General features: G+C 33.4%; 1 protein-coding gene across 17 annotated transcripts in view; it reads left to right on the top strand.

The window, feature by feature from the left end:
* scrib (scribble planar cell polarity protein) overlaps positions 1-21,946 on the top strand; it is a 327,417-nt gene that overhangs the window by 188,145 nt on the left and 117,326 nt on the right. The window lies entirely within an intron of this gene.

Here is a 21,946-nt window from a genome sequence, read left to right as displayed (position 1 = left end):
ATCAAAAAATAATATTGTGACAATTTTTTCGCCTTGTTTAAGGCATTACAATATTAATTTTACATATTTTTTGAGTCTACTAAGTTGTATGTTATTAACGCCCTAACAAGGCGAAACAATTGTCACATATTTTTTTTGTTTTTGTTACTAAAATACATCTTAGTAGACTCAAAAAATCTGTGTTTGATTTAAAACTAATAAATAAATTTTGTTTTGTCTTGTAATTTTTCATTTTTTTCGGTACGTTTTATTATTTTTTTGGATTCTTTCTTTGAAACATTCTGTTATTTTTTTTCGACCATTAAAAAAAAATATTTAAATGAAGCTGTGTACATTATAATTGGCTTTGCTGTCATGTACATATGGATTTATATAAATAAGTAGTTTCTACTAGGAAATAAATTAAATATTTTGTAACTGTATGAAATAAATAAATACACAAAAAATTATAAAATTAATAAAAACCACCTGTTTAAGTTTGTTAATGTAAACACGACTCGTTTTGAGGTTCGACTACAGGTGTTCTCATCAACAGGTGAAAATACAGTTTGTCATCACATTTTGACTGTGTCCAAATTCTCATTCACAAATCGGGGTTTCACCAACGAATTGTTCATATTGAACATGTATAAAGAAGAATATGGAAGTATTTAAAGGACTTATGACCCGTCGAACGCGCGTTGAAGTGATCACTTTATACACGTGTAACATTCAACATATTCATTCATAACATTCACATTCAGTGCACATATGTGAGTTCTCGGCAGCATCTATGGATGAGTTGAGTAAGCTTTGTATTTAGTGGAGACCCTTATGAAAATGTATGCAATATATTAATTTTTAAATCAAACACAGATTTTTGAGTCTACCAAGTTGTATTTTATTGACAAAAACACAAAAATTAATATTGTGACAATTGTTTCGCTAAGTTATGGCATTTTCAAACAAATGTAATGAGACATTCGTGACATGCCATAACTAGGCGAAACAATTGTCACAATATAAATTTTTATGTGTTTTTGTTAATAAAATACAACTTGGTAGACTCAAAAAATCTGTGTTTGATTTAAAAATTAATACATAACTCAAAATGGAGTTCTACAATTTAAACGCCAAATCCATTAAAAAAGTATGCAATATCCTTCCCGAGTTATTTTACATACAGGGAGATGCCTAAAACCGTGATTTCTTTAACAAGAAACCCAGATTTGTGAGTAAGTATTTGGACACACTCAAAATGCCACTTAAAATATTGGTTTTGTAAATATTAAAAATTTGTTTAAATCGAAATATTTGTTGGATAACGCAATTTATAAAAATAACGTTTTTGGTCGGAGCGTCGCAAAACAGCTGTTCGTCGTAAAAAATGTCAACAAGCAGTTGTTGACATTCGTGTAAAACGATGGTTCGGACGTGCTAATCTGCATTATATCCATAATTATGACGACACATCTTACATTTTGGCATTGATGTGTGACACACACATGCACACTTCGTCGCGCGTGTAGATGAATGACAATCGTGTCTTTATGTCGGTCAATTCAGGCATTATAATGTAGGTATGTCGTAATATAAGCAGAGGAAAACATTACTTTTGACACAATTTTTATTTTATTATTTTATTCTATTTTATTATTACTCCTTTATAGGAAAGAAAATGGAGGACGAAAATACACAAATTGGGAAGTGATACAAAAAAATCGTAAAATAGATGTTCGAATCATGGTACTAGGAAAGAATGCAAGGCTGATAAGCATAATGGATAAAATTAAGAAAGGTGTGTTGAGATGGTTTGGACATGTGAATCGAATAAATAAAGAAAGAACAGTAAAACAAATTTATGAGGCGAATGTGGTTGGTAATAGAAGCAGAGGAAGACCGAGAAAAACTTCGGTCAAGTATTTTAAAAACTTGTGCGTGATCAGGTCAGAAGTCTGGATAATCGACGTGTATGTATGAGGAGATGCGTGAATGTGGAGAAGGCGAAGAACGTTTGCAAAGACAGTGTGGTGTGGCGTTCTATTCTCTCTCCCTATCCCTGCGGGGAAGAGGCAAGTTTAATTGGTTAGTTTTAAAAATCGTGCAATTATGGGTTAAATTTGTTCTTCCCACGATTCTCGCAGTATGTGGCAAAGGTTTCTAGGACATGTGTGTTATCTTTCAATATTTTGAATCATGCATGCAGTGAATCACTCCTACCGCAATTTCCTTCGTGTATCATAATACGGTAGCTGCGAGCGCATAGCTTCCACTCTACCTCGAATCGGGAGATACTTTTCAAAAGCAGACACATCTGAATTTAGAGCGCTCTACGTCGAGTCATTTTTTATATAATAAAATAACAACTATGTAAATTTACAACATTTTGAGTGTGTCCAAATACTTGTTCACAAAATCTGGATTATCTCCAATTACAGGAGTTATTTACTTACTAATATAAGAGTTTCTGCTTAATAAAAAGCTTCTTTACATCTCACCAATAGATGTCTCTAGTGAAGTTCTAGTGATTCAAGAACAAGGTTTCTAAATTGGTTCATATATATAGAACTTCCGAGAATTTGAGTAGTGTGGTTGTCAATAATGGGTAGAATTGGTGAATGTTACACTTGTGTAAAGTGATCACTTAATCCAGCCTATGACGGTCGTCAGCCCCGTAAATGCCCAGACTTCCATATTCTTCTTCATCTTTGATGAGATGTCAAAAAATAACTGTAAATTTTTCCACATGAATTTTATCATTTTATAACTGCTGTAGTGAGGAGATTTTACGTATACGAGTGTGTATGCTAAAATTGCTGAAAACTTGTTGCGGAAATTGTCCATTTCGAATTTACTGGACATTGTAAGGCGGAAAACAATATGTCGAAAAAGAAAAAAAATCAATCTGTCTCATTTTGTCAAAAAATGGAGACAATTCCAAATTTTGAGTGTGTCCAAATACTTGTTCGCAAATGTGGGTTTTCTCCACTTAAAGTTTTGTTACAAATTTTGATTTGAGTCTCTGCTCAATAAAGGCTTTTTCAATCCAACATAGATGGCTGTTGTGAACTCATATTTACCATGTCACGAGATTGATAAATATCGCTCAACTTTTTCAAGAACGTCAAAAACTTGATTTTTCAGGAGAACGTTTCTAAAGTTTAAAAATATAATACAATGTATTAAAAACAAATATCAAGCCACTTATTGAACTTTTTACTGTGCAACAGATATTTTTAGGTAAAACCTGAAGGTTTTTTTCTCCATTTGAAAAATATTTAGGATATTTAAAAATAAAATAAACAATACCCTTTCTACAAAATGCAAAATAGCACTCTGCCCTGTCGCGGGTAAATATTAAATTAAAAATATGCCTCTTTTGCTGGGATACAGTACATTTTCTGGGCATTCCGAAAACATGCACAACTGAAAATTGTCGATTTTTGATTTATGACGTTCTTGAAAGGAGTGAGCGATATGTCTAGGAGTTCCAAAAATTTGAATTGTGTGGTCGTCAATCATGGGTGTAACGGTTAGTGTTGCACGTGTGTAAAGTGATCATTTAACCAGCTTATGACAGGTCATAATTCCTTTAAATACTCGGACTTTCATATTCTTCTTCATCTATGTTGAGATGTAAAAGAAATGTAAAAATGGATAAGTTCAGTTTTGAAAATGAGCTTCTGAACATTTGTCATACATAGTGTCGTGATGTGTCCGTTTTGCTTTATGGCATACCTCGCGTACTGAAATAATTGTAAATTGCACAATTATATGGTTCGGTATCGGGCGTTGTGTGAACACGCGTGTGCATATTTTCGAACGGTAATTACGCAACATTTTTCTGGTAAATGTTGATGTGGAGTGTTTCGCTGAAATATTGATACCGACGTGATGAGGTGGTGTTTATGATTCCAGTGTTTGGCTAATCTCATCGGTCGTCATGATTTAAACTCGAATCTGTGTACATTATCTAAATATTAATAATTTCAAGTGTGAAAATTTGAAACGTAAATGTTTAACTAACTAACCATCACGTCGCTCGTCGCAGGGGTAGGCAGAGAGGTAGTACGCCAAACCAATCTGTATTTGCAAACAATCTTCGACTCCTTACCTGACCACTAATAAGTGTTTTAAATACTTGATCGTGACAAGTTTTCATCGGCCTTAGTGTGCTTCTATTACCAATTACATTTACCTAATAAATTTGTTTTACTGTTCTTTCTTTTTGTTGGCCTCCGTAGTGTAATGGTCAGTACGCTCGGCTACCTCACTAGAAATCCCGGGTTAGCTTCCCAGGGGGTCAGATAAATATAAGTGATTTATTCACTCTAATTCAAGTTGTCTACACTACATTTTTTTTTACTCTCATATTTATTCAATATTACCATGGACTGGTACGAAGCGGAGGACTTATCACCTTTCTTTCATGTGTTAACGATCAAGATAACACTGCGTTTGTATTATGCAGTGCCCATTGCACTATTGGTGTGCGAATAAGGGTTTGAAGAAATTGAGTACAATACATGGTTAATGTATTTATTCATTCGTTCATTCGAACCCTTGTCCGCACCCCAATGGTGCATAGGGCACTGCATCATATAAACGCAGTGTTATCTTGATCCTAACACACGAAGGAAAGGTTATCGGCCCTCCGCTTCAGGTACCAGTCCAGGGTAATATTGAATAAATATTAGAGTGAAAAAATCACTTATATTTATTAGACCCCCCTCTGGGAATCGTACCCGGGACCTCCAGAACGGTAGCCGAGCGTGCTGACCATTACACTACGGAGGCGGACGAGTTATGTATTTATAGTATTTGAAATCGTTTCCATTGATTTTTTAATTTATTTACAATAAATATAACTTTGACGTAAACTTTTCTGTTATTTATAGTGTAAACGTTAGGCCAATCAAAAGAGCCGTTCGCCGTTTTATTCGGGATATTTGTTTTGGTTGAAAGTAAATATTTTTTTTTATCTTTTGGTGAACCGATTTGGCAAATGGTTTATTATTTTTAATTTTTATACATATTTATAAATATCTCGAGTGATTTAATTTTAATTCATTTCTCGCGTAAGCTCGTTTGAATTTTATACGATGGATTTATGTTATAATATCGTTATATCGATAAATCCCTTTTCATTTTTTATTTTTTATTTATTATTATTTTAATAATTATGATTATTATTATGAATAATAAGGCCCCACTCGTTTATGAGTGACTTAAGCTCCAAATGAATCTCTTTGTTTCATTTTAAGAACTTTGAAAATATTTCAAAATTATTTTCTCAACTTGTGTTTAATTTTTTCCCCATTTTTATTATTTTACTATGTTCTTATGCAGTTTCCAACTCTAATGTATGGAAGTGATGAAAGTAGACTGAATGTAGTCGAAATGCGATCTCTCAGAAGAATGTGCGACAAAACGATGTATGATAGATGTACGAATAGTGAAATAAGGAAGGAGTGCAAAGCTGAGATAAGCATTATCGATTAAATTAAGAAAGGTGTGTTGAGATGGTTTGGTCATGTAGAACGAATGAGTGAGGAAAGAACGGTAAAACAAATTTATGAGGCGAATGTTAGCGGGAAAAGAAGCAGAGGAAGACCGAGAAAAACATGTCACGATCAGGTATGCCAAAAAAGTGGTCAGGTTAGGAGTCGTAACAATCGGCGGGTATGTATGAGGAGATGCATAAACGTGGAAGAGGCGAAGAATGTTTGCAAGGACAGAGTGGTGTGGCGCTCTATTCTCTCTGCCTACCCCTGCGGGGAAGCGGCGTGATGGTTAGTTAGTTAGTCTTATGCAGGCATGTCCAACTTGCGGCCCGCGAGTATTTTTTTGCGGCCCGCGGATACCCGCGTTTCTATTTTTATTTATTTTAATTCTTCATTGAAATATTTAAAAAAAATATTTTTTAATTTGTTTTAACATCCTTTCTTCACTCGTTCGGTTCATACGGCCAAACCATCTCACGCACATATTATTTGCAACATTTTGAGTGTCTAAATACTAGTTGACAAATCTGGATTATCTCCAATTAGGAGTTATTTTAAATAATATTTTTTGACATATCAACATGGATGAAGAAGAATATGGAAGTTTGGGAGTGATCACTTAAACCAGTCTATGACGGTCGTAAGCCCCGTAAATGCCCAGACTTCCATATTCTTATTTATCATGTTGAGATGTCAAAAAATAAAAATGAAAACCTATTATAATTATTCCTATTATAATTTATTAAAATAAAATGACGTCAAATTGACCATAAAATCAGGATATATATAAATATTTTTTCGTTCGGTGTCCGTTATAATGTGTAATATATCAATCGACAGCCATTTTTTAAAATTGTTATGAATTTTTCGTCCGAAAGCTGTGATTTTACAATTATTTCGTGATTAAAATTTGCAAAAGTGATTGTCCCTCGATCGTGACAAGTGTGTGTGACAAGGCCGTCGGTACTGAATGTGTTCCGAGTGATACGAGGAAGGTAACATGCTGCAAGTGAAGTTCAAAGTGTCGGGCGAGCCCCCGCGGCGCTTCGGGAGCGCCCGCGGGCCCCCCTCGCGCTCGCGGGGCGCCGGCGAGAGGAAGTACCGCACCCTGGAAGGCCCCCCCAGACCCGGCAGCAGGATTAGGTTCGACGACAATTACTATGGTATGTGGATTTGGCGATATATATTGGCGATATATATATATATATATATATATATATATATATATATATATATATATATATATATATATATATATATATATATATATATATATATATATATATATATATATATATATATATATATATATATATATATATATATATATATATATATATATATATATATATATATATATATATATATATATATATATATATATATATATATATATATATATATATTTATATATATATATATATATATATATATATATATATATATATATATATATATATATATATATATATATATATATATATATATATATATATATATATATATATATATATTATTTTATATATTATAAATATATTATTTTTATTTTTTGTACCAACGGCAAAAGCAAATTCATCATCAAACCCTTATCCGCACCCAATGGTGCATAGGGCATGCAACGTATAAACTTGATCCGTTAACACATGAAGGAAAGGTGATCAAACCTCCACTTCAGGTAACAGTGCATCATAATTTTGAATAAATATTAGAGTGAAAAAATCACTTATATTTATATGACCCCTCCCCCCCTGGGAATCGAACTGGGACCTCCAGAAGGGTAGCCGAGGGTGCTCACCATTACACTAGGTAGGCGGACGTATCCAATTTGTACAAAATATATTACATTGTTTAAATATACAGTATAACTTATAAAATTAGCATAAGTTATCTAAATGATAAAAAGTAATTGGGGATAATAATAATTAACACACTAAATTAACGAAATATAAAGTTAAAACAGTGAATCATTACAAAAGTACACAACAAATAAAATTTCTAGGTTTTATGTAAGTACTAATTATAATATGATTCAATTTCAATTCAATTTATTCAACAAAAAAAATATATATACATAACAAACAATATTCAAGGCGTATATATTAAAAATAAGCAAGAAGACTTAAAGGTGTAGAAGAATCCCGCTTCGGAAAACTCCTTCGGACACATGGAACAGATCAATATCCAATGTGATATTGTTCAACATAGCGGTAGCTCTTCCTACAGGCATAACCATCGGCAGGTTGGTCCTGTGTATAGGAATGTGAAACAATCTATGTCGACGCTGTCTTAGGTAACTATCGGGAACATACAGACCAATGTTCCGGATAATTTCAGGATTATCGATCATACCGCGCAAAAATCGATAAAAATGCGTAATCAAATATACATTCCTTCTAGTCTCTAAACTATTGTAGCCAAGCATACCCTGGAGAAACTGATCACTATCACCTCTTATGATGTATCTACACATAGTCACATTTCGTATGTTTTCGTCCCGTGACGAATTTAGACTTAGCGTCACATACGGTGTTTGAAAATGTTGCGGAATGCATCGAAACAAGTATTTTAAGAAATAGTGGTATTTACCAAATTAAATTGCCGTGTACTAAGCTTTGAGAATAGGTGTCTTCGGAGAATTTTAGGCGTGCGGTGGTTTGACTTTGTGAGGAATGAAGAGATGAGGCGTAGGACGCAGCAAATCTTAGTCACAACAGTCGTCAAGAAAAGGCGATTCAGTTGGCTTGGCCATGTACTCCGCATGCCTGCTCAGAGTCGCCATCAATCTTGCCTCTTTTACAAGGCATCAGGTTCGCGCCGCCCAGGACGACCACTGCTGACAATTCGTCGGCAGTTATCGTCAGAACTTCGGGACGCGGATCTGACTTGGGAGGATGCAAGGGAGCTGGCAGCCGACAGAAAAGCCTGGAGATAGTTGTGGACTCCATATGCTCCGCGTAGGGAGCGGATATGGTTAATAATAAATGAAAAAAATTAGTTTTGTAAACTTCCGAAGAGGTAATCTGTCATTATTATTTTAGCTGTGGTATTTACAGAAATATGGTTGCTGTATAAAATATTCAGCCATTCACTGCATCGGTTTACTGGTACATACATACTTGTACCATACATACGCTTGTTTGTGGGTATCTCTATACATATAGATATTTGAATACTAATCGGTATGGTGTAGATTTTGTAGTGGGAGGAATTAGCCATCATCGAACGCCTAAGGAACGTGTTCAGCGACCCAACAAAGAAATGGCGTTTTTTTTAAAGATCGTCCATTTATTTATTCACAGATTCGGTGAGATGTCAGTCTGGACCATAGGTTCTTAAAACGCGGGTACTGGAAAGATATTCTTTATTAAATTCTACTCATGTCTTCCTCTTCTTCTTGGCTCCGTCCCAACTTATCGTCTTTGTGGACTGTTGGGCTCAGCTATCCTCGTCTTCAGGTCATCTAGGCCATTATTCTATACGATACTAGAGGCCTATCTACATCGTTGTGAACACAGAATCGATGGCTGGGATGTAGGCAGTAACTTTGCGTTCCTCCCCTCTTTCTATAAGGGGATATTCTGCCAATTTTGTTTCCTGAATCGACGAAATATTTGAACAAAAGGTGCTGGAATAAAAAAAGTTTGAGAAACTACGGTCTAGACTGCAGACCCGATATCGAATATCGCGTATATCGTATATTTGAATAGAGTAATCTGGATTTAGACGGAGAAAAATTTCATCAAAATCAAATAGTGAATGTGCCCACATGTTCTTTTTGAGTGCATGTGGGCTGGATTCTGCATGCATGATATAAATTATATTGGAACTTGTCAGCTGAGTAAATAATGGCGACATTATCATTATTTATGGCTTTCTTTTTTCGATTTACATATTTACCTAAAAAAAATATTATATGTATTTATTTATATGTGCATATAAAACCAATCGCCTTCCTGCGAGTGTGGGCAATAGAATGCCACACCGATCTATATTTGCAAACAACCTTCGCCTCTTCCACATTCATGCATCTCATACATACTCGCCGATTATTCCGACCTGACCACTAGTATTGGTGCAAATACTCATATTTACTAAGTATTTGACGTACTTAATCATGCCAAGTTTTCCTTGATCTTCCTCTGTTTCTATTTTCCAACTACAATCGCGTCATAAATCTATTTTACTGTTTTTTCTTTACTCATTCGATTTACACGCCCAAATCATCTCAAAACACCTTTCTTGATTTTAACACCAATCAAATATATACTCGTATATGCAACACGCGCAATACTTAACATTTATTATGGCAGACAGCGTGCTTATCGACAGCTGCTGTCACTTAACATTATAAGTATTTTCGATTGCATTGTCGATTCATAAATTTGAATATTTTCAATCCTTCACAAGCACTGTAAAATTAAACATATTAAAATGTGTGATTAACTAAACATATGTTAGTGATTGTGTTAGTGATTGTCCTGACGAAGAGACGGGTATGTCTCGAAACCGGTAGACGTAAAAATCTCGGTGAGTGGTTATATATTAATTTTATTAACATTTTTGTAAAAAAATAAATAAGTAAAAATGACTAACCACAAAGTAAATGCTTTAAATATTAATAATATTGAGAATATTAAACATATGTATTTTAAATATAACAAACGAAGTGAAATTCTACTGTTTTTTCAATGTAATGTAGAGATATATTAGCATTTACAGTTCTCATCTCATACACATATAAAAGTATGTTATATGCTATCTATTTTCTTTATTTTCCATTTTACCGGACTGAGCCACAGCAACGCGTGGTTGGCTGCAGCTTGCCAATAAAAATATTTCAACAAATCTATTTATATTTGAAAAAAAAACACATCTCAAGGGCGCTTTATAATTTACGTTTCATTGTGTACAGTTTTTACTATGTATTGTATAATATGACGTTCGTATCTAGCGGACCATCTGTTCCACATAGTATTACTATGCGTTATGTAGTTCCTGCAGTATGCGGTTGCAATCATCATCATCATTCATTACTCGGCTTTGTTATGATAATGCCGGGGCCTTGATACTTCGAATCGTTTCCATACAGGCGAGTATGTTAGTTAATATATTATTTTGAGAAATAAAAAGATTTCGTTTTTTGATCCACTTACATTTTTACTAACCAACTAGTTTCGACAACCTATTGCCCAGGGTTTAATTTATGACTTAACACACACACATATAAATATAAATATATATATGTGCATATATATATATATATATATATATATATATATATATATATATATATATATATATATATATATATATATATATATATATTTTTTTTTTTTTAAATAATGCATTCCAGTGTTTTTTTAGATGGGCGTTGCATTCATTATTTACCTTGCTTATTATATACAAGGTTTTCACTAGGTGCAATTAGTTGTTACATTACACGCCATTGTGGAATCGACGTCCTGGTACGTCATTTGGATTTCCTCGAAGCGTCTTCTCTTAATATGCCCAATTTCATGCTTAACTGGTAATCTGGCTTTGATTTCCGGCGAGCAACACTTCGGAAATTGTGTGGTTAAATTTGAGGCAAGTAATTAGGTACTACCTCACTTTTGGAGATGTGCTCTTGTGTTTTGTAGAGTAAACGCATAAAGATGCAGCGGAAACTGCGGTGCATCCCAATACGTGTTTTGTGTATATTTTTATTTTATTCTGAACTAGTTTTTATACTGAACTAGTACCTGGTCACGCGTTGCTGTGACTCTGTCTGAATGGAAAAGGAAAAAGGAATAGATTAGATAACACTTTACACGAGGATTGTAAATGTTCATGTGTTTCACATTGAAAAAAAAACAGTAGAATTCACCTCGGTTACTTTTTATCATAGAATATATTATATCGATTGTAATCGATAATTCTTTTTGTCTGTTGAATTTAAAAAAAAGACAGATAACGTGAATTAGACAGGATATATTGTCTCATTTATCGATTCGGCAGTCACTTTGTGGTAAAATCTATCCATTTTTAATTTATGTTTTACACGGTAAATTACCACTATTTCTTCAAATCTATTGTGACACGTGTTTCGGTGCATTCCTCGTTACACAGTGTGTGATAAAAATATATATCTTTTATGTATTATGTATGTCTGTTTAGTTATAAAACAAACCCTGAAGAGGGCAACAGGTTGTTGCCGAAACTAGTTGATTTTTAATAAAAAAAAGTGAGTGGATCAAAAACCAAAAAAGTTATTTTATTTCTCCAAACAATATATTACACTACGGAGGCGGATCCAAATAATATATTACACTATGGTTATCACGCTCGGCTACCGTTCTGGAGGTCCCGGGTTCGATTCCCAAGGGGGGTAAAATAAATATAAGTGATATTTTTTCACTGTAAATAAATATAAGTGATATTTTTTCACTGTAATATTTATTCAAAATTACCATGGGCTGGTACCTGATGCGGAAGGCTGATCACCTTTCCTTCATGTATCAACGATCAAGATAACACTGCGTTTATATGACACAGTGCCCTATGCACCATTGGGGTGCGGATAAGGGTTTTATTATTATTATTATTATTATTATTAATATATTAACAATGATCCACAAAGTTAGTGCTTTAAATATTCAAAAAAAGAGTCATTTTTACTACGCGTGTACAAAATGAACAATATTTTCCTCAAATATTCTCCGAATTGGCTGAATGGAATAGTGGAAATTACTAAAAAATAATAAGGAAAATGAATTCACGGGACACCGTAGCAGACAACAAAGGTAGTATAGCCAGTGAAGAGTGATGCACGTCTAAATATAGGTAGTTAACTACGCGTGTGTCGGTTCAGCAATGCAGATCCGCGACATTCCGAGAGATACGTACCATATATCTCAAATGGTACCTACCAACTGTGACTGCGTCGATTCAAGTTCACCCACCTACTGCTACTGTGAGCTGATTGCCATCTGATCATTATCCCTGAGAAATGCTTTTCACTTTGTTTATCTACACGTCGATTCCAAACGGAAGATATACGTTGAATACGTACCTTAGATAACTTTAACTTTAGTTTTGTCCGGTAATAATTTAGATATATCTCAACATTTTACTTTACTTTTACTTCAACTTTACTTGTTTTCCGGTAATAATTTATATATCTCAATATTTTACTTAGCTTTTATTTTAACTTTACTTTTATCCGGCAATAATTAAGATATCTAACATTTTACTTTAACTTCCCTTTTTTTCGTTAATAATTTATATATCTCAATATTTCACTTAGCTTTTACTTTAACATTATATATCTCAATATTTTACTTAGCTTTTACTTAAACTTTACTTTTATCCAGCAATAATTTAGATATCTAACATTTTACTTTAACTTTCCCCTTTTCCGGTAATAATTTATATATCTCAACATTTTACTTAGCTTTTACTTTAACTTTACTTTTATCCGGCAATAATTTAGATATCTAATATTTTACTTTAACTTTCCCCTTTTCCGGTAATAATTTATATATCTCAATATTTTACTTAGCTTTTACTTTAACTTTACTTTTATCCGGCAATAATTTAGATATCTAACATTTTACTTTAACTTTCCTTTTTCCGGTAATAATTTATATATCTCAATATTTTACTTAGCTTTTACTTTAACTTTACTTTTATCCGCCAATAATTTAGATATCTAACATTTTACTTTAACTTTCCTTTTTTCCGGTAATAATTTATATATCTCATTATTTTACTTAGCTTTTACTTTAACTTTACTTTTATCCAGTAATAATTTAGATATCTAACATTTTACTTAAACTTTCCTTTTTTCCGGTAATAATTTATATATCTCAATATTTTACTTAGCTTTTACGTTAACTTTACTTTTATCCGGTAATGATTTAGATATCTCAACATTTTACTCGATATTAAAATAAAACACTCGTATAAGATAACTTTTGAGTTTATCAATGTAAACACGAGTAAGTAACCATAGATGGCTCCAGTGAACACAAACATAAAGCTTCATGAGATTAATGATTTATAATATATAGAAGTTCCAAAATTTTGAGAAGTCTAAATATTATATAAGAGGTAAAAAATAATATCACTCCAACAACTAACTGACTAACCAACACGCCGAGAATAGAACGCCACACCAGTCTGTCTTTGCAAACATTCTTCGCCTCTTCCACGTTCATGCATCTCCTTATACATACCCGCCGATTATTTCGACTCCCACTTTAAAAAACGTTAAGTAGCAATTGGCACCGATGTTCCTTGCATTTCGCAACGGACAGCATTTAATTATAATAAAAAAGCATTCAACTTCGCCGTGAACTCGAAGCTGAAGCTCTTTGAATGGTGCATACTATTAAACTAAGTACGCAGTACCGTTAGTCCAAATGTTATTCTGGCCATACGAGTATATTTGTGTGCGAATTTGTCAAGTAGTCAGTTAATATGAGCGTTTTCCGGTGCTTCGCGCCATTTGCAATAAATCGGGTATCGAACCCAAAGCTCTTGTGGTAATGAATACGCGCATATTGCTCACTCCTTTCAACAACGTCATATATCAAAAATCGTCAATTTTCAGTTTTGCATGTTTTCGGAATGCCCAAAAAATGTACTATATTTCCAGCAAAAGTGGCATATTTTTAACTTAATATTTACCCGCTGCAGGGCAGAAAGAGTTGTTTTTGCATTTTGAAAAAATGTATTGTTTAATTATTTTTTTTAAATATACTAAATATTTTTCAAATGGAGATAAAACATTCAGGTTTAACCTAAAAAGATCTGTTGCACAGTAAAAGGTTCAATAAGTGGCTTGATATTTATTTTTCAAACATTTTATTATATTCTTAAACTTTAAAAACGATCTCCTGAAAATCAAGTTTTTTTAAATATGACGTTGTTGAAAGAAGAGAGCGATATATTACTTATTGACAATATTTTACGTGTGTCCAAATCCTTTCTCGTAAAATCAGCATACTAAAAAAAAGATGATAACATAAATATGTCGCTACTTTATTCGATATCTGGATCCGATCGCTTAAAGCGTAGCACGCCAATCGGTGCACAAAATTTGGTTGCTAATTCAGTAATTCTAGCTCCTAATTTTGACAATTTTGCATCTCAACATAAAAAAAACGAACAATATGAATGTATGGGTATATACAGGGCTTATGACCTTTTTTTAAAAACTCATCCGCACCCGATGGTGCATAAGGCACTGCATCATATAAACGCTGTGTTATTTTGATCGTTAACACATAAAGGAAAGGTAATCAGCTCTCCGCTACAAGTACCAGTCCAGGGTAATATTGAATATACTCGTATATTAGAGTAAAAAAATCACTTATATTTATTTGACCCCCCCCCTGGGAATCGAATGCGTGACCTCCAGTACGGTAGCCGAGCGTGCTGACCATTACACTACGGAGGACCTTTTATAGGCTGGTTTAATTTATCACTTTATACACGTGTAAGATTCTCCATTCTACCCATGATTGACAACCACACTACTAAAATTTTGGAACTCACATATATATCTTATAATTCTTACGTTGTTTCATGTGTGAGTTCGCGACAGTATCTACGGTTGATATGACTAAGCTTTTATTTAGCCAGACTCTTTTATTTAAATGCAAAATATTGTTTGTAAAATACTTACGTAATTATTTTACACACCGGGAGACGTAAATAGTGATCAAATTACCCGTGTCATTATTGCGATTAGATTGTAACCTCAATGCGTTCGCGATAGAAATATATTTATCTAGAATCGCAAGTCGTTAGAGGTGAAAATGTGAAAAGCAAATTACTTATAAATCTAGGCAGAGAGATGAACATAAGATTTGTGTCGGTGAAGGCATGTGTGACGTTTCGCGTATGAAAAAGGCGGGATGAATTTCCCGCGCAAATTACGGCCTTATAATGGCGTCAAGTGTGAAAATGAGCGGACAGATAATAACGATTTGATTGCATACGACGGCGCACATTTTTCCCTAATGGCGGATATCGTTTAACTGCAATCTGGGTGTATGAATAAGATGACGAGATTAACTGAACGGATTCAATGAGTAAATGATTTACAAACGTCATATTAGAAAGTAGCCGGCGGGATACAGTTGTCGTTATTGTTTTATGTCTCGCTACAAGGATGAGGAAGAAATCGAATGATTTACTTATTTGTAATGGTTAACGTGTTTAGCTTCCGTGTTGGAGGTTTCGGGTTCGATTCCCGGGAGTGGGGGGCCTGGTAAAATAAATATAAGTGATTTTTTCACTTAAATATTTATTCAACATTATCCTGGACTGGTACCTGAAGTAAAGGGCTGATCATCTTTCCTTAATTTGTTAAAAATCAAGATTAAACTGCGTTTATATGATGCCGCCTCCGTAGTGTAATGGTCAGCACGCTCGGCTACCGTTCTGGAGGTCCCGGGTTCGATTCCCAAGGGGGGGTAAAATAAATATAAGTGATTTTTTCACTGTCATATTTATTCAATATTACCCTGGACTGGTACCTGAAGCGGAGGGCTGATCACCTTTCCTTCATGTGTAAACGATCAAGATAACACTGCATTTATATGACGCAGTGCCCTATGCACCATTGGCGTGCGGATAAGGGTTTTATATGATGCAGTGCCCTATGCACCATTGGGTTTGCACCAAACACCATGGGAGTTTGAAGAAGAAGAATACACATTCACTATCATTTTTAGGATATATAAACTGAATATACTAAAAATCCTTGCAGGTACATAATAGGCAAGCTGAAATTTCTCAGGTAACTAAAAAATATAAAATAAAAAGTTAATGGGATATGGCAAACACAGAATTCATTCCACCGGAGAGATCACATGTCTGTTCATCCCGATATTTTTAAATAATGGATATTGGACATTTTTTTGAAATTTTAGATAATGTATTGAAAAATATTTTTTATAATTTTTTATAGCTCATTTACTAGTATATTAATTTTGAAGAAAAACTTATTCTTTCCACAGAAAAACAATGTTTATTTATTTTTATTTATTTATACTTTAATTAATTTATTTATTTAAAAAAATTGGGGTAAAATAACTGTGAACAGAGAGTGTAATAAAAATAATTTCATCAAATGTTACATATAACTCTTCAAAATCATATATTTATTTTGAAGAAAAACTTATTCTTTCAACACAAAAACGGTGTTTATTTTTTTATTATTTATTTATACTTTAATAAATTTAATTATTTAAAAAAAAAAGTTAAATAAGTGTGAGCAGAGTGTAATAAAAACAATTTCGTCAAATGTTACCTGGGTTAAAAAAATGTTATTTAACGAATACTAGGCCATAAGTGGTATTAAGCGAATACTAGTATCTTTACTATTTTACGGGGAGGCTTTGAGAATTGCGCCACAACGTCGGATGACGCGCCGACAGCATGATGTCATTGGCTTTGGAACGTTCCGGTTTTCGGCCGCGCCATTTCGGCAAACTGTAAACTGGATGTTTGATAACAAAGATATAAAAATAAACATGACGCTATAGTTTGGCTAGATGCGCACCTACCCAAACAGTTATTAACCCTTTGAGGACAACTGGTTACTGCTGCTAACCACAAATTTAAAATATATTGTCTAAGTGCCTACAGGTTTCTAGTTAAAACCATAGTGCAATATTTGTTGCCTATGTAACGGAAATATTGCTTGTAAAGATTTCATGCTGGTATCATTGTCTTGGAGCTTATTTCAGACTATTTATTGTGGCGATGTGCACATGTCGGGATATTTATAGGTTATCTGTATCTTAGTTTATCAATTTTGTGAGGTTATTGAACGAAATACACAAATGACACTACTTATTTTTAGTATTATTATAGTCATAATAACTAACTAACTAACTAACTAACTAACCATCACGCCGCTTCCCCGCAAGGGTAGGCAGAGAGAATAGAGCGCCACACCACTCTGTCCTTGCAAACATTCTTCGCCTCTTCTACGTTCATGCATCTCTTCATTCATGCATCTCTTCATACATACATACATACATAGTCATAATAATACTAAAAATAAGTAGTGTTATATATTACCGCATATTTTTAAGAATAAATGCTTTTATTTATACTTTATAAAACATGGTCTTTGTTGCTAACCACCAAGCACACAATGTGTATTTTTAATTTTGTTGAGGGATAAATATTGTATCAATCTGTGTGCACAATTTTCAGTAAAATTTTGATTACATTTACACTTATTTGTGAATAATTTCTAGAAATAAAAATATTTTTCATTCTGTCCTCAAAGGGTTAATGATGAGTTTCTGTCCATTTCCTATTTCATTTCTAATTGATAGTTTTTTTTTCTTGTATCCGCTGACAAACGGCGGGAAGAGTTGGTGATTTAATTCGCTTAATTTTTTCCGGTCTTATCGGTTTTAATTTGTCTAAAAACTCGCTGTTCGCCCACGTTCTCTTGTGGTCAACCCGTTTGGCTTCCTTGCCTGGGGTCCTGAATCCAGATGACTAACTTATCATCACGCCGCTTCGCGGCACGGGTAGGCAGAGAGAATATAACGCCACACCACTCTGTCCTTGCAAACATTCTTCGCCTCTTCGGCGTTCTTAGCATCTCGGCTGTCCAAACTCAAAACACAGTAAGGGACATTTGTTTGTAGTAATTTTTTTGCATTTTTGGACTAAGTAGATTCTATTTACTCCAAAAATAAAAAAATAAAAACGTACTACAAAAAAATCTCCTTTTGTTTTCAGTTTGGACAGCCGATCTCCTCATACATACCCGCCGATTATTTCGACTCCTGACTTCGACTCGACTACTGCTTTCAAGTATTTGATATAGGTACCTGATTATGCCAAGTTTTCCTCGGTCTTCCTCTGCTTCTTTTTTCCAACTAAATTTACCTTCTAAATTTGTTTTACCGTTCTTTCCTCACTCATACGTTCCACATGTCCAAACCATCTCAACCCACCTTTCTTAATTTTATCGATAACGCCTTGCGTTATTTCCTTATTTCACCATTCGAATATTAACCATGCATCGTTTTGCCGCACATTCGTCTGAGGGAATCGCCTTTAGACTGCATTCAATCTGCTTTCGTCCTTCTTTTGCCAAATCCATGCTTCGTGCCGACTTCATGTACTCGCTTAGAGTATTCCGATATCATCGCTAGAAAGCTTTTTTGTTTATTGTAATATTGAATACACGAACAAGGAACGGTCTTGTTTAAAGACGATTATTATTATAAGCTTGAATGCTGCGTCATTTCCGACTCGTGTATATAGTAGTACACAAACTTATGAACAGCTATTATGGATAATCATTTCCTTCTGTGTATGGGCCGCGGATAAGACAGACCAACGTCCATCATACTTTTTAATGAACTTGTTAGGAAAGTGGTACAAAAATAAACAATGCCGTAGAATGAATTACATATCGCTCACTCCTTTCAAGAACGTCAAAAATCAAAAAACTGATTTTTCAGGAGAACGTTTTTAAAGTTTTAAAATATAACACAATGTATTAAAAATAAATATCAAGCCACTTATTGAACTTTTTACTGTGCAACAGATCTTTTTAGACAAAACCTGTAGGTTTTTTCTCCATTTGAAAAATAAATAATATATTTAAAAAAATAATTAAACAATACATTTTCTTCAAAATGCAACAAAAAACATTTTCTGCCCTGTAGCGGGTAAATATTAAGTTAAAAATATGCCTCTTTTGCTGGGATATAGTACATTTTCTGGGCATTCCGAAAACATGCACAACTGAAAATTTACGATTTTTGATTTATAACGTTCTTGAAAGGAGTGAGCGATATATACTCGTAGTCCAATCGCTGCACTGTGATTATCCAGTGTTGGTCGAATGCTCACCAGGACTCATTCATCTGAGTAATCACCCTATAATTGCATCATAATATTCTTATTTAACCCTAGATTACGGGACATTCGTAAAATTTACGACGGACATCCAATCTGTTAGGAGCACCGTAAAATATCTTTTCAAGTTTTCCTCGGTCTTTTTCTGCTTCTATTTTTCCCACTACATTCGCCTCTGTTTTACAGTTCTTTCCTCACTCATTCGTTCCACATGTCCAAACCATCTCAACACACCTTTAAATTTTATTGATAATGCTTATCTCAGCCTTGCATTATTTCACCGTTGGAATATCTGTCATAAGTACATGTTTTTGCCGTATTTAGAGAACGCATTTCGACTGCATTCAGTCTACTTTCATTCTTCTTTTCATAGTCTTTTAGCAACTCCATACTTCGCTTTAGTTTTTGTTTTTTTTTCAGATTGGTGAAATCAATTTGAAATTTATTTCACCAATCTGGTGGAGTCTTGAATTTTGTACCTTATGTAGCATAGTTTAATTTCACTTTAATTTTACTTGTATTTTTTTTATTTCATTACTTTTAATTGTTATTACCCTTTTTAACAACCGAATTTCTATTCTTTACATATGTATTTAACCTGCACCTTTATTGTTTCTGTAAGCTTGTTGTGTTCTCATCTAATTGATGAAAAACATTCAAACAATTTGTATTGCACTGTATTTCATTTATTGTAATATGTTTTTCATTGTTTGTGAACTATAAATAAATAAAATAATTATCGCAATGTGTATTGAAAAATTTAAATCTCGCAAGAAAATTCTTCGTGTGTTTTTATGCATCCATCGTAAAACACGTTTTACGAACGCAAACAATTTACGTTAAATTTAATGCAGTTTACATTTTGATTGAAACTTGCAGATGAAATTGTTCATTTTTCTGTAATTTTCACGAAACGAAACGAGGGTTACAAGAAAATAAATTGATACATTTGAGACTTTGCCAAGCGTCTTTTTGTCTCGAATTGCTGCGTGGATGTTCTCCACAGTTCGCGGTATCGCCGCTGGCACAAAAATCACATTATAAAGAATAAACAAATATTATAAATTTTAATTCGTATCCCGCTAAAAGCGCCGGGTGATTTATCTGTGCTACCAAAATTCTCTCAAATGTTCCGTCGTTATATCGGTGAATTCGAACAACTGAATCATTTGTTTTATAAATAGCGTTGTTTTTCTAACAATATGGGCCGTTGTATTATTATAATTAAAATATAACTTTGTTTTAAAATCACAATAAATATTTTATTATAACTTAATTATAATATCTACCGGTTTCGAAGCTAAACGTTTCTTTTTCGAGTCTGATTAATACTATTAGTATTATGTATCAACAACAGTATGTGCAACAGATCTTTTTAGGTAAACCCTGAAGGTTTTTTTAAAATAATTAAACAATACTTTTTCTTCAAAACGCAAAAACAACACTTTCTGCCCTGTAGCTGGTAAATATTATGTTTAAAATATGCCGCTTTTGCTGGGATATAGCACATTTTCTGGGCATTCCGAAAACATGCGCAACTGAAAATTGTCGATTTTTGATATATGACGTTGTTGAAAGGAGTGAGCGATATGTTAATACAATTTTTTTTATTTATTCTATTTGTTTTTTTTAATTATTAGATATTATATATTACATACAATAGATACAATAACAATTTACAGTATAAAGGTTTAACAATAAATAATTTCACCTGGACTTTAATTAATTCACTTTCTACCTTGTCCCTTCCAACGAGAAGCAACCATCGACGGACACTGTTCTCAAAGACATGATCACTACTGGAATTCTTAATGGTTACGGGCAGCAAATTAAATAATATCTTTGGCGCAAGGAATGAAAATGTATGCATCTTTGGTTCATATTTCAATTAATTTTTCACCACCTTTTATATATTGACATAGAATTTTCACCGTATGAATTGAACGCTCAGAAAAAGCGAACATTTCCAGTAGGAAATATTGGGAAATCCGTTAGCCTTGAGTGGAATTCGCTGTCTCATTTAGAAGAGCCGTCTCGTCTTTCCCTTAGTTTGTACATGCAATAGTCGGCTAGTCTGGTTCCCTCGTCTTGGATCATCCCAGCGGCGCACACTGGACTGTTTACCGCCGAAAAATGTGACTGAATATGCCCATTCATTTTTGTAACAGACGTTAGCAGAATCTTATCCAACGTATACAAGCTTGTATGCGTATGCGACATCGAGCCCTTATCATATTAATGGTATTTTTTTCTTTCTTCAATTGATTATTTTTTAATAATTTACACAGTAAAATAATAACTAAATAAGTTTTCCGTATATATATATATATATATATATATATATATATATATATATATATATATATATATATATATATATATATATATATATATAAATATATATAAAAAAATATATATTTATAAATATATATATATTTTTTTTTATTTATTTGATTAGTGACCGAGTTTCGTCGTTACTGACACCAGCAGACTGGTGGAAGTTTAGAATTTTGTTGTTGTTATATACACAACAAGGCGACACAGTCTGATGATTTCTGGTCTCTGGTCAAATAAAA

This window comes from Brachycentrus maculatus, unplaced genomic scaffold, assembly GCF_059751285.1.
Source record: "Brachycentrus maculatus isolate JH-2025_06_01 unplaced genomic scaffold, ASM5975128v1 h1tg000065l, whole genome shotgun sequence".
Classification (NCBI taxonomy): domain Eukaryota; kingdom Metazoa; phylum Arthropoda; class Insecta; order Trichoptera; family Brachycentridae; genus Brachycentrus; species Brachycentrus maculatus.
This window is presented reverse-complemented; position numbering and strand designations above follow the sequence as displayed.